Source organism: Sinocyclocheilus anshuiensis, unplaced genomic scaffold, assembly GCF_001515605.1.
Source record: "Sinocyclocheilus anshuiensis isolate Anshui unplaced genomic scaffold, SAMN03320099.WGS_v1.1 scaffold207, whole genome shotgun sequence".
Taxonomy (NCBI): Eukaryota; Metazoa; Chordata; class Actinopteri; order Cypriniformes; family Cyprinidae; genus Sinocyclocheilus; species Sinocyclocheilus anshuiensis.
Window position 1 is genome coordinate 3,577,110 of NW_015551045.1, and position 10,196 is coordinate 3,587,305.

The 10,196-nt window shown below is 41.1% G+C and overlaps 1 long non-coding RNA gene across 1 annotated transcript in view; it reads left to right on the forward strand.

Annotated features, from left to right (window-relative positions):
• The first annotated feature begins 1,683 nt into the window (after nucleotides 1–1,683).
• Nucleotides 1,684–10,196, forward strand: part of LOC107661797 (uncharacterized) — a 15,465-nt gene continuing 6,952 nt past the window's right edge. Inside the window, exons 1-2 of the long non-coding RNA XR_001631142.1 lie at nucleotides 1,684–1,780; nucleotides 1,887–1,890. This is a non-coding gene — a long non-coding RNA (uncharacterized LOC107661797). The remainder of the gene's footprint in view (nucleotides 1,781–1,886; nucleotides 1,891–10,196) is intronic.

Consider the following 10,196-nt stretch of genomic DNA (forward strand, 5'->3'; position numbering starts at 1 on the left):
TGACGAAAGTCACTGTGCGGTCCCTGGGTCAGGCAATGTCCACCATGGTGGTCTAGGAACGCAACCTATGGCTGGACCTAGCACATATGAGGGAGACCGAAAAATACAGATTTCTGGACTCCTCGATCTCCCAGGCTGGCCTCTTTGGCGATGCGGTTAAGAACTTTGCCTAACAGTTCTTGGCCGCACAGAAGCAGACGGAGGCCATAAGACACATCCTGCCCCAGCGGGCCGCCACTGCCTCTACATCGCCACCGGCTGCAGCTCCTCTGCCTGCTCATCACCGAGGGCGCCTGTCTCTGCCCCTGCCAAGCCTGTAAAGCATCAAGGCAAGCGGCGTTCCTTGACTATGGACGTTCAAGTTTCAACTACGGGCAGGGGTTCCCCTACTTCAAGTGTCCAGGCATGTTGTTGTCTCAACAGATGCCTCTGCCATCGGCTGGGGTGCCATGTTCAACAGGCATGCAGAATTGGGCTCCTGGACAGGACCTCGACTACAGTGGCACATCACTGGCTAGCGGTATGGCTTGCTCCGCGCCGCTTCAAATTGCTGCTACACAACAAGCACGTACTGGTCAACACTGGTCGTACTGGTCAACACGAACAACACTGCGGCCATTGCATACATCAACCATCAGGGTGGTCTCACCGAGAGGACCCTGGAGATGCCCAGTCGGGGTTGTGCTTTCTTTTCTGCAGGAAGGGTTGGAGCAAAGGCTGTCTCCCTCCACCCTGAAAGTGTATGCTGCTGCTATCGCTGCACATCACAATGCAGTGGACGGTAAAGATAGTGGAGACAATGAACTGCAGACAGTGGAGCTCAAATTTCTGTCGCTCGCCCACTGGATAGTGGATGCCTTAGTCCTGGCTTATCAGGCTCAGGACCAGCCATGCCCATGCATAACTAATTAAGTTAACGCGTTAAACTGACAGCCCTAATATATATGTATATATATATATATAATTTAGATATCATGAAATAAAATTTCTCATATCGTTTTCATGTAACGCCACAATTCGTCGGTTCGTTCTGATGTGATGTCAAACGTGACCGACTGAAAGGGAATGTCTCAGTCACATATGTAACGAATGACGTATGAACGGAGATGCCACGTCCTGTCACAGTTGCTGTATCACCGCTGAACGGCCGGGAGACACTGTCTCGGCTCCTAATCAAAAAACTTAATGTGCAATTGCACACGCTCTTCCTGATATACCTGCAATGCGGGTCGGGGTGTGTGACATAAAGCTCACACGCCAGTGGGCATTGGCTCGTTTTGTTACACTCAAAGGTTATAGGGCTCTCAGGCAAAATCCCAATTCGTCAGTTCGTTCTGATGTGACGTCTTCGTTCCCTCCTTATATATACCCTTATGTTACTTATTTGAAAAAGTAAGTCAGATATTTCCTTCTAAATTAAAAAATGTATGTGTTACTTTACTAGTAACTTAAAGTAATCTGATTGTTACTCGCATTACTTGTAATGCATTACCCCCAACACTGTTAATACAACTGAATGCCCACATAAAGCTGTTCCCATTTACATAGTTTCTGTTGTCATACATAAAACAATTATAAATAGTGGCTAAACACGACCCATTGATACTACATGTTAACCAGGAGTCACTCACTTTACTCCTTAAATCCTGATTTATAATTGCAACATTATTTGATAAAATCAACATACATCTACACTAAAGAGCGGCTGTATCTGGTGGTTTTGGCTATATTACTTTTTTGTCTCATGCAGCACACTGCCTGCATCTGAGTAACAAACGATGTGCATATTAACAGATAGCTATGTTCGTATTTATAATTCAAAACAGTGCTGCTTCTCTGCTGCTCACTGCATATAATAGACGCAGAGAGAGATGATACTGTGCCAGAAAAGTCATACCTCGCTCTCGCGGACCAATACTGGCGACATCGTCCAGCTGAATGACAGCTAAGGTTTATCCAAAAAAGTCGCTAGGTTTGTCAGTTTGTAAGGAAAAAGCCACCAAAAAAGATCTGAAAGTTGCTAAATATAGTGCTAAAGTCACGCTTGTGTGTGTGAGACATGGGAGCTGATGGCAGGGGGTGGTGGATAATTGTGGCGGTCAATGTGTCACTTCCTGGGTTTGTGACATCACAAACCCTGAAATTTTACATAAACCCTGCCCCCAGCAACGCGCATCAGAGGGGGTGGGGCTGTGTTGTAGTAGAGTTTTGTTGACTCTATCTGCACAAGTTCAATGCCGGATTTGACCATAAGCTTGTCCTCAAAGATGGAGCAGTTCAAACTATAAAAGCAGAAGCTATTTTTATGGGCCACTACCTGTAAGTAAGTTACTTACTCATACTTTGTTGATGTGTTTTCCTTAAATAGTTTCTATCGTTAATTTTATGTTGTAGTATGGATAAAGCTTTAGTATGGATAAAACCGTATATCAAAAGACAACATAAACAGCAGTAGCATTTACAAATAACAGCTATCTAAAAAATATATGAGGTAACTACAAAAAAAAAAACACATTCTGAAATGTCCTGTAAGAGTCGTGCTTGCATAGGTTCTGCTCGATCCTCTTCAATAATATTTTCTGGGTCTTACTCAGGCTCAAATTTATAAGGCAGTATTGACGCCATTGTTTACAATACACAGGGACCACATGCAACTACCCATTATGGTAAGTGGCATGGGTTTCCGGATAACATACATTAGGCAGTTAGCGAATCACAACACACTGGGCCAGCTAACCAATCTGAGCCCATAGTAAATTTCTGAAGGAGGAACCAGAAAGTCAACAGATAGTTTTTAGGTGAATGGAAAAGTGGTGTAGAATAAAGGTAAAATATGTGAAATATAATTTGATGTTTTAAAAACGAAGCATGAACACGTTACAGTGCATCCCATAAACACAATCAAGCCTTCGAGAAAAGCTGGTAGACCACCCCTTTAACACTGACTTGATGTCATCTGGCTGTTTTAATTTCACATTTCAACTATTTTTATATGTTTCAAATAATTTCAAATATCAATATTCAACGTTTTATGTTTCAAACAAATCATTATTTATGCATTTTTAACTGCAGGTTAAATGCATGCATGTCCACTCTGAGCTACATTAAACTGTGTAAATAAATCTAAAAGCCACTTCAGATGTAGGTTCCAGTTTTCTTATGTTGGAATGAAAGAGACTAAGTACCGGATGAAGTGCCTCTTATGCTTACCCAGAGATGTAAAATGGAAGAAAGAGTTAAAACGGAACACAATCTTGCTGCTCAAACTGAGTATAAGCATTTATTGAATAGGCCTATATATTTGTTTGCTCCTTTTCCCTTTTGCATTTAATTGCACTTTTACTTTCAATACTTAAGTACTGTAACAGATCGGCCAGGCTCCGCCACCACCCAATCACAACGATCCCTCTCACCTGAGTTCTGAGCACCTGCACCTGTCACTAATCGAGCACCTCATCATCCAGCCTGCATAAGAGCACACACCTCAGACACCCTCATTGTCCGGTCTCGTATACACGTAGAGGACGCAATGATTTTGCTACTACTTCCATGTGAATACTTCCTGCCTTACTTACCGCCTGTGTTCCTCCTAGTGTCTCTTCGTCTCCAAGTGTCTCCTGTTCCTCCTAGTTCCCGGATCGCTGAGGTGTGTGCTCCTCCTGCCTGCATCCCAGCGCCTTTAAAGCCAAAGGACTCGGATTACCCCACGCATCATATCCTTTGAACGATTCTACAAACGACTCACTCACCATCCCATCCTCTGGACCCTACCCCTGTACTCTCTGTGACCAAATAAACCAGTTTTATATATACTAACCTGTTGCGTCAGACCTCTTCCGTTACAAGTACGTTTAATAAAAAAAAAAAAAAACTTTTCATAAGTACAATAAATATCACATACTTTAAAACTTTTACTCAAATAATATATAATAGTATTATAAATTATATAGTATTATATATAATACAAAGTAATTTTCTGGTAAGATGTCTGTATAATTTTACTTAAGTGTGGCTTTCTGGTACTTCATCCATCCACTACTTAAGTACATCTTTCTTTGTGATTTATGTAATTACATAAGTTGTCTTTGAAATATGTGTACTGCTAAAATGTACCGGAAAACATTTATGGTAAACTAATTTTGGTAAATATTAAATGTCATTTCTATAGAAACTTGTATGTCATGTATCTCAAAATATTTGTAATTACACTTTTGTAGTAATGAAGTTGAAATTTAGTCGGTTGCAAATGGGAATGATTTAATTAATTAGCAAAAAAATTAAAATAATTTGATCACAAAGCAATGTAATTTCCAGACATGGAAATTAATTTATTAATATATGAGGGAACCTAGCCATTTTTCAATTTATTGGTAATTTATATGTGAACAATGAAAGATTTCACATTTGAATTCATACCCGTCTGTCAAAAACTGATGACAGCGTGCATAATGTCAATAATGTCAGCTCCCAAAAACTTTTTCTTTTGTTTTTATATTGTATGCAATGAAATTAACATTTTCCCACACAAAAACAAGCACAGACTGTCAAAATCCTGAAAAAATAAAATACAAATCCTTGCAGAAAATGTCTGTCAAAATTCTGCAGGCTTCTTAGGAACTAATGGGAAAGTGTGCAACCAAATTTTTCATTTCGTGTTACAGTAGCTCTTGACCTTAGTAATCCCATCTTTTTCTGAAAAAAGAAAGAGAAATAAAATGGCATACGAGGATAGGGAAAGCTCCAATTATTGTGCAGATGAATGTATCATGTGACACTTTAGTATGGCTTAGCTATTTTGGGAATGATATACCCACCGTCTTCATTAAGTGGCTGCCATTTAAATCAGTGGGCGCTAAAATGGATTGGCAACAGATGGTGAAAGGATATGACTTAACACAGTTGCTTAGTAACACAATCAGCCTCTGAAATGAGAGCCGATTGCTCCTTTGCGTTTTTCAATGGAAGGTGAGAGTACAATTGGTTGCCATCATGCACAAGAAGCTTGTCTGAATTGAACCCTCTGGCATGTGTATGTAGTACAATACTGTTGCTACATAGTTGTATTAATTTTCTGAGTTCTAATTTTCTAAACACAAAGTAAAAAATATATATATATTTTTAGGATCACGCTATAGTTAGGCATAATACATCATATCAATTTTTTTTATTAATATTTTGTAATATTCTCATAATTATTATTTGAGTGTTGAAATGGTTGGCATTCTGCACTGTGCAAGATGACCAGCAGATTGCGCCATACACAAAGAATTTGAAACGATACATGGGCATGTCCATTTTGCATCATAGGGTAGATATTTACACTCTCTTTACATAACAAAATAAACCATTTGAATGCAGAGAGGGCTTATTATACACAATGTAACAAATTTGTTTTAGTTTAATTTTTTATGGTTCTGTTACTCTTATTACTGTACTATTTATTATCATGTAACATCAATGATTTGGTAAACATTTAGGTCAGCTTCTAGCATTAATTATGAAACATTGGTTTATACAGTTAGCCTACGTTTTTGAAACTAATTTTGCCTGTTTTTAAATATAGTTTCCTTTTGCAAGGATGGGAACATTCTAGAAGTTTCTGTAACATTCTGGAATATTCTGAAATGTTCTAGTGCTTTCTGGAACATTCTAGAACATTGTGGGTCTAGTCATAAATTTTTATGTATGAGTAATACTAGCTTAGTATAAGTTGTCAACATACTGTTAATGATACACAAAAAGTAATGAGATTTTCATATTCAACATGTCAAACCTCATAAAGAAACTATTAAACAGCCTGAATAAACAATAAACCCTTTGACTATTTCATGAAATAAATTGTTATATCAGTTCTTCTACCGTTTTGCCTGAATCCAGTAAAGCATGTGGTATAACACGAGTCATGCACACAGCCATGCACAGAACCTGTTTGGTGCTGTTCCCAAACCAGGCTGTTGTGATGTTTCCTGTCAAGATGATCTGGTGCAGGTGTAAATGTTTTTTTAGCACCTTTGAGGGCAGTTTAAGCGCCTAAGGGTGGTAAAGACACTGACACTGTCTTTTGTCCCGAATATGCAGTTTGTTCGAGTTCATTCAGTGTAACAGGTGCACTGCGAAGTGCAGAAGACAAATGCAAAAAAATAGCTGTAACCCACACAACTGAGATCACTGCAGCTACCAACGGCATCTTGGAAGTTTGTGATAAACATCGGCGCATTTTCTTTGATGTAGGAGTTAGCGACGATGTATGATGATGTGTAACGGTGTAGTAGTGGTGTCCCATTTCTTAATATTTTCAGCCCTACCCCTTGACACTCAAGGGGAAGGGGTAGGCGTAGGGGTAGGGGTAGGGGTAGGGGTAGGGGAAGGGGTATAAAATAGAATTGGGATTGGGCCTAAGCATATATTAAATAATTAAGACATCACTAACAGGTGAAGTAAAATATAATAAGTATATAGTCTAATATTTCGCAAAATGCTCATCTGTAGACTTAATTTCTCTAGTGAACTAACGAGCTGTGGACACTGATGACTTGCCTGAGGTAATGAAATGTTACGTGACATTTTGTTTTGACGTCTTTACGCGGTTGAAACACTGATTGAGCAATTACATGAGGCATGAGATGTTCATTCATGTTTATTTCGCATTAAAACTAGTAGTAAAGAGCAAGGGATGATCACGCTCACTCGCGTGCCGTGCTGCCATTTGAACTGAGGATTTTATACAGCAATCTGTGACGCCACATCAAAGAGTGCCAAAACAGCATTTATTGTTTGAATATCCTGAAAAAAATTACATAATTTGAAAGATGAGACTTTGTTCTTATCAAAAGTAACAATACATAAAACTGGAAGTTTCCAATGAAGTTCCACTCATGCAGTGGTTAAAACAATTCTGTATTTTCTCGGTACACATGCGCTCCAAACTGAAAGACCCGTACCAAAAATTTTCAATACGAGTATGTGTACCATTACCCCACTAATACAGACTGATATATTAAAAAGACTGCTATGACATTATTCTCTCCCTATTTGGAAAAAATGGCATTCTGTGTAGCAAACCACAGCTCTTTAGCATAATAGATATATTTATGTAAAAATGAAACAATAATGTTAAGTCGATGATGAGTAGGAAAAGGTGGAATAGCCAATTACAGTTTCACAGAATGGAACATAGTTAAAAGGGAAGCTAACATGACAGCAGATTACGGATATTCAAAGAAAAAAAACAAACAAAAAACAAGTGTATCGAGGGTTATACACACGTATTAATCCTTAGATGTCAGAATATGCAAATAGCCTTGGGCAAAAAGTAAGTATATGGTGAATGTCATCCCTGAACTCTCAGTCTGCCCTGTCTTGGCCAAGGAGGCTGTCCCCAACTCTCTGCCTGTTCCACAGTGGCCGTTTATAACTTATCAGTGCTGTCTGTTTTAGTTCCACCTGATCCGTGGTGGTCTTCATCTCCGCTGTGGTGGTCTTCAGCTCTGCCTGCTCTGCTAAAGGGGTCTTCAGTCCCGTCAACTCTGCCTTAGTGGTCCCCAGTTCAATCAGCTCCACCTTGGTAGTCCCCAGTTCCATCAGCTCTGCTTTGGTGGTCTTTAGCTCCGCTGTGGAGCTAAGAGTCTTTAGAGTCAGAAGTTTAACAGTGGCTGACTCTAGTGGTTCAAAAGAGGTCCCAACCAGACCCTCGAGCACTACAGCTAAGTCGAAAGGACTGTCACTCTGGTGGCCAGCCTCAACTGCTTAGCTCCACGAATGAAGCGGGCAACTAGAGGGTGCTTTCTTACAGAGACCCCAGAGCATGGGAAGCTGAAATGGTGCACACATAGTCTCTTAGAGTACCAGGACATGTACCTGAGGACAGTTTTTCTCGCAGGAACTTCAGCACTGAAACAACTTGGCAGTGAACTGGGTCTGTGTGGTGTGTCATGCACCGGCTTTTTCAAAATGTGCTATCTGAGGGCATAGCTTATTCTAGTGTAGGGAGGCCTAGCACTTAAAATAATCTGTACTACATCGGCTGGAAGCCCAGCATCTATTAGTTGGTCTCTTTCAGAGGCCAGACATGTAGGTTTCAAAGCTCGGGCCAGGGATGAAACACTGTCCCCTGAGCCAGGAGATCTCTCCTGATCAGAATCACACACAGTGAGCCATCAAGGAAGGATATTAGATCTGAGAACCACACACTGGTCGGCCAATGAGTCGCTTTCAGTAAGAGGCGAGAACCTTGTTGACGGACCTTGGCCAAGACTCCTGGGAGCAGAGTAATCGGGGGAAATGTGTAAAGACGCAGTCTGGGCCATGTACAGGCCATTGCGTCCAGACCCAGGGGAGCTGGACGAGTCAGGTTGAATTAGAGGGGGCATTGGGCTGTCCACCTCTGCTTTGTAAAATCTTTCCCAAATTTGACTGACTACTTTGGGGTGCAGTTTCCATTCTCCATGTGTCACAGCTTGTCTGGACAGCAAGTCTGCTACCACATTAATATGCCCCAGAATGTAAATTGCCCTGAGAGACAGGAACTTGTCCTGTGCCCAAAGCAGAATCTGCTGCGTTAGCCTATTCAGGTGGCGTGAACGCAGTCCGCCTTGGTGATTTATGTAACTACCGCAGTGTTGTCCACCTGCACTAGGACAATCTTAACTTTTGAAGGAAATATTTTAGGGCCCAAAATACATGAAAACGAACAAGAAGTTATCTAGCCACACACTGAATTCAATATAGGCTGAAAAAGTCTAGCAAAGCATTTTTTATTTTATAAATTGCATCATGCAAAAAGTGCAGAGTGCATGTGAGTTAAAAACAAGTGGACACGAGCAAGCAGATGTTTCAGCACAGTGCTATCTTCAGTGCTCGCATTAAAGATCCACCATTTTTCTAGGTAGATTAGCAATTAAGGGCTATGAGCTGAATTAAATTGTCACAAGTAGAACTCCAAGAGTGTCTGGTCATTGACATATAGGAAACATGTAGGAAACCATTCTTGTTTATCAGAAGAGATTGTTTTGAGTTCGAGCTCCGTCAAGTTAATTCTTTATCGTCTATTTTTTATCTTAAAATACATTTTATACACCATCATTTTCGTTTCTATAACATGTGAATATATCCCCGATCGTATTCTACAACAAAAACAATCAGAGCACCTTGTTATCACTAGTTTTATTTTGTTTTCCTGAGTCCGCTGTTAGCGGACACGTTCGAGCTGCATTCGGTGCAGGTCGAGCTGGAGGCCGTGGAGAAACAGATCCGCAACCTGGTGGAGAGGCAGACCCAGCTGAGAGAGCGGAGAGCCGCGCTCGAAACATCCCGGGCTGACGCTCACAATCCGGGGTAAGTATACAGCGCGCTGCTAACTCTCCCACCACCTCTACTCCGTGTGTTTCTCTGCACAGGCCCGGTGCACCCAGGACGCGATCTTCCCAGATGTCCTTCACTCCGGTGCCCGGGACACCACGGACCCTGGGTGCACCCGCAGCGAAAGATGCGAGCCAGGCCCAGGGCGACGACCTCTCCCCCTCCGCCGCCTCCTGTCTTCGTGATTTCCACCCGGAACCGCTTCGCTCCCCTCCGCGTGACGGAACGCGACGCTGTGATCGTCGGAGACTCCATCGTCCGGCATGTCCGTGCTACGTTAGCTGAAGATAAAGTGCACACTCACAGATGATTTGTGTTAAACTGAAAATTCTTTCATCATCTACTCAGCCACAATCCATGTTGCACTAAACCTACTGAAACACAAAAGGAATACACAAAGTGTGTGTGTGTGTGTGTGTGTGTGTGTGTGTGTGTGTGTGTGTGTGTGTGTGTGTACGTATAAGCCCTCTAAAACAACTCAAACACATTTTTAGAAAACTATTCATTTGCATATTCAATACATTTCCACTATGCTTTGATTGCATAATTCAAACTTTGAGAGAGGGCTTAAGATCTTTCATCTCTTGTTCTGCTTCTGAATTACAATGCTAGAAAAAAAAAAAAAAGTAAACATGTTAATAAGCAGCATCATTGGCCACACTAACTATGTTTCCATCCAAAGCTGTGCATTTACAGAATTAGAACACTGCATAAAACATCTGTCACATGCGTTCAAGAGAATAAAATCATCACTTCCTGGAAAACTGGCGCAAAGTATCAATAATAAAAATGAAAGTTGCTGCAACCAGGGAGGCCTGTGGCTCCTACATAATATATGA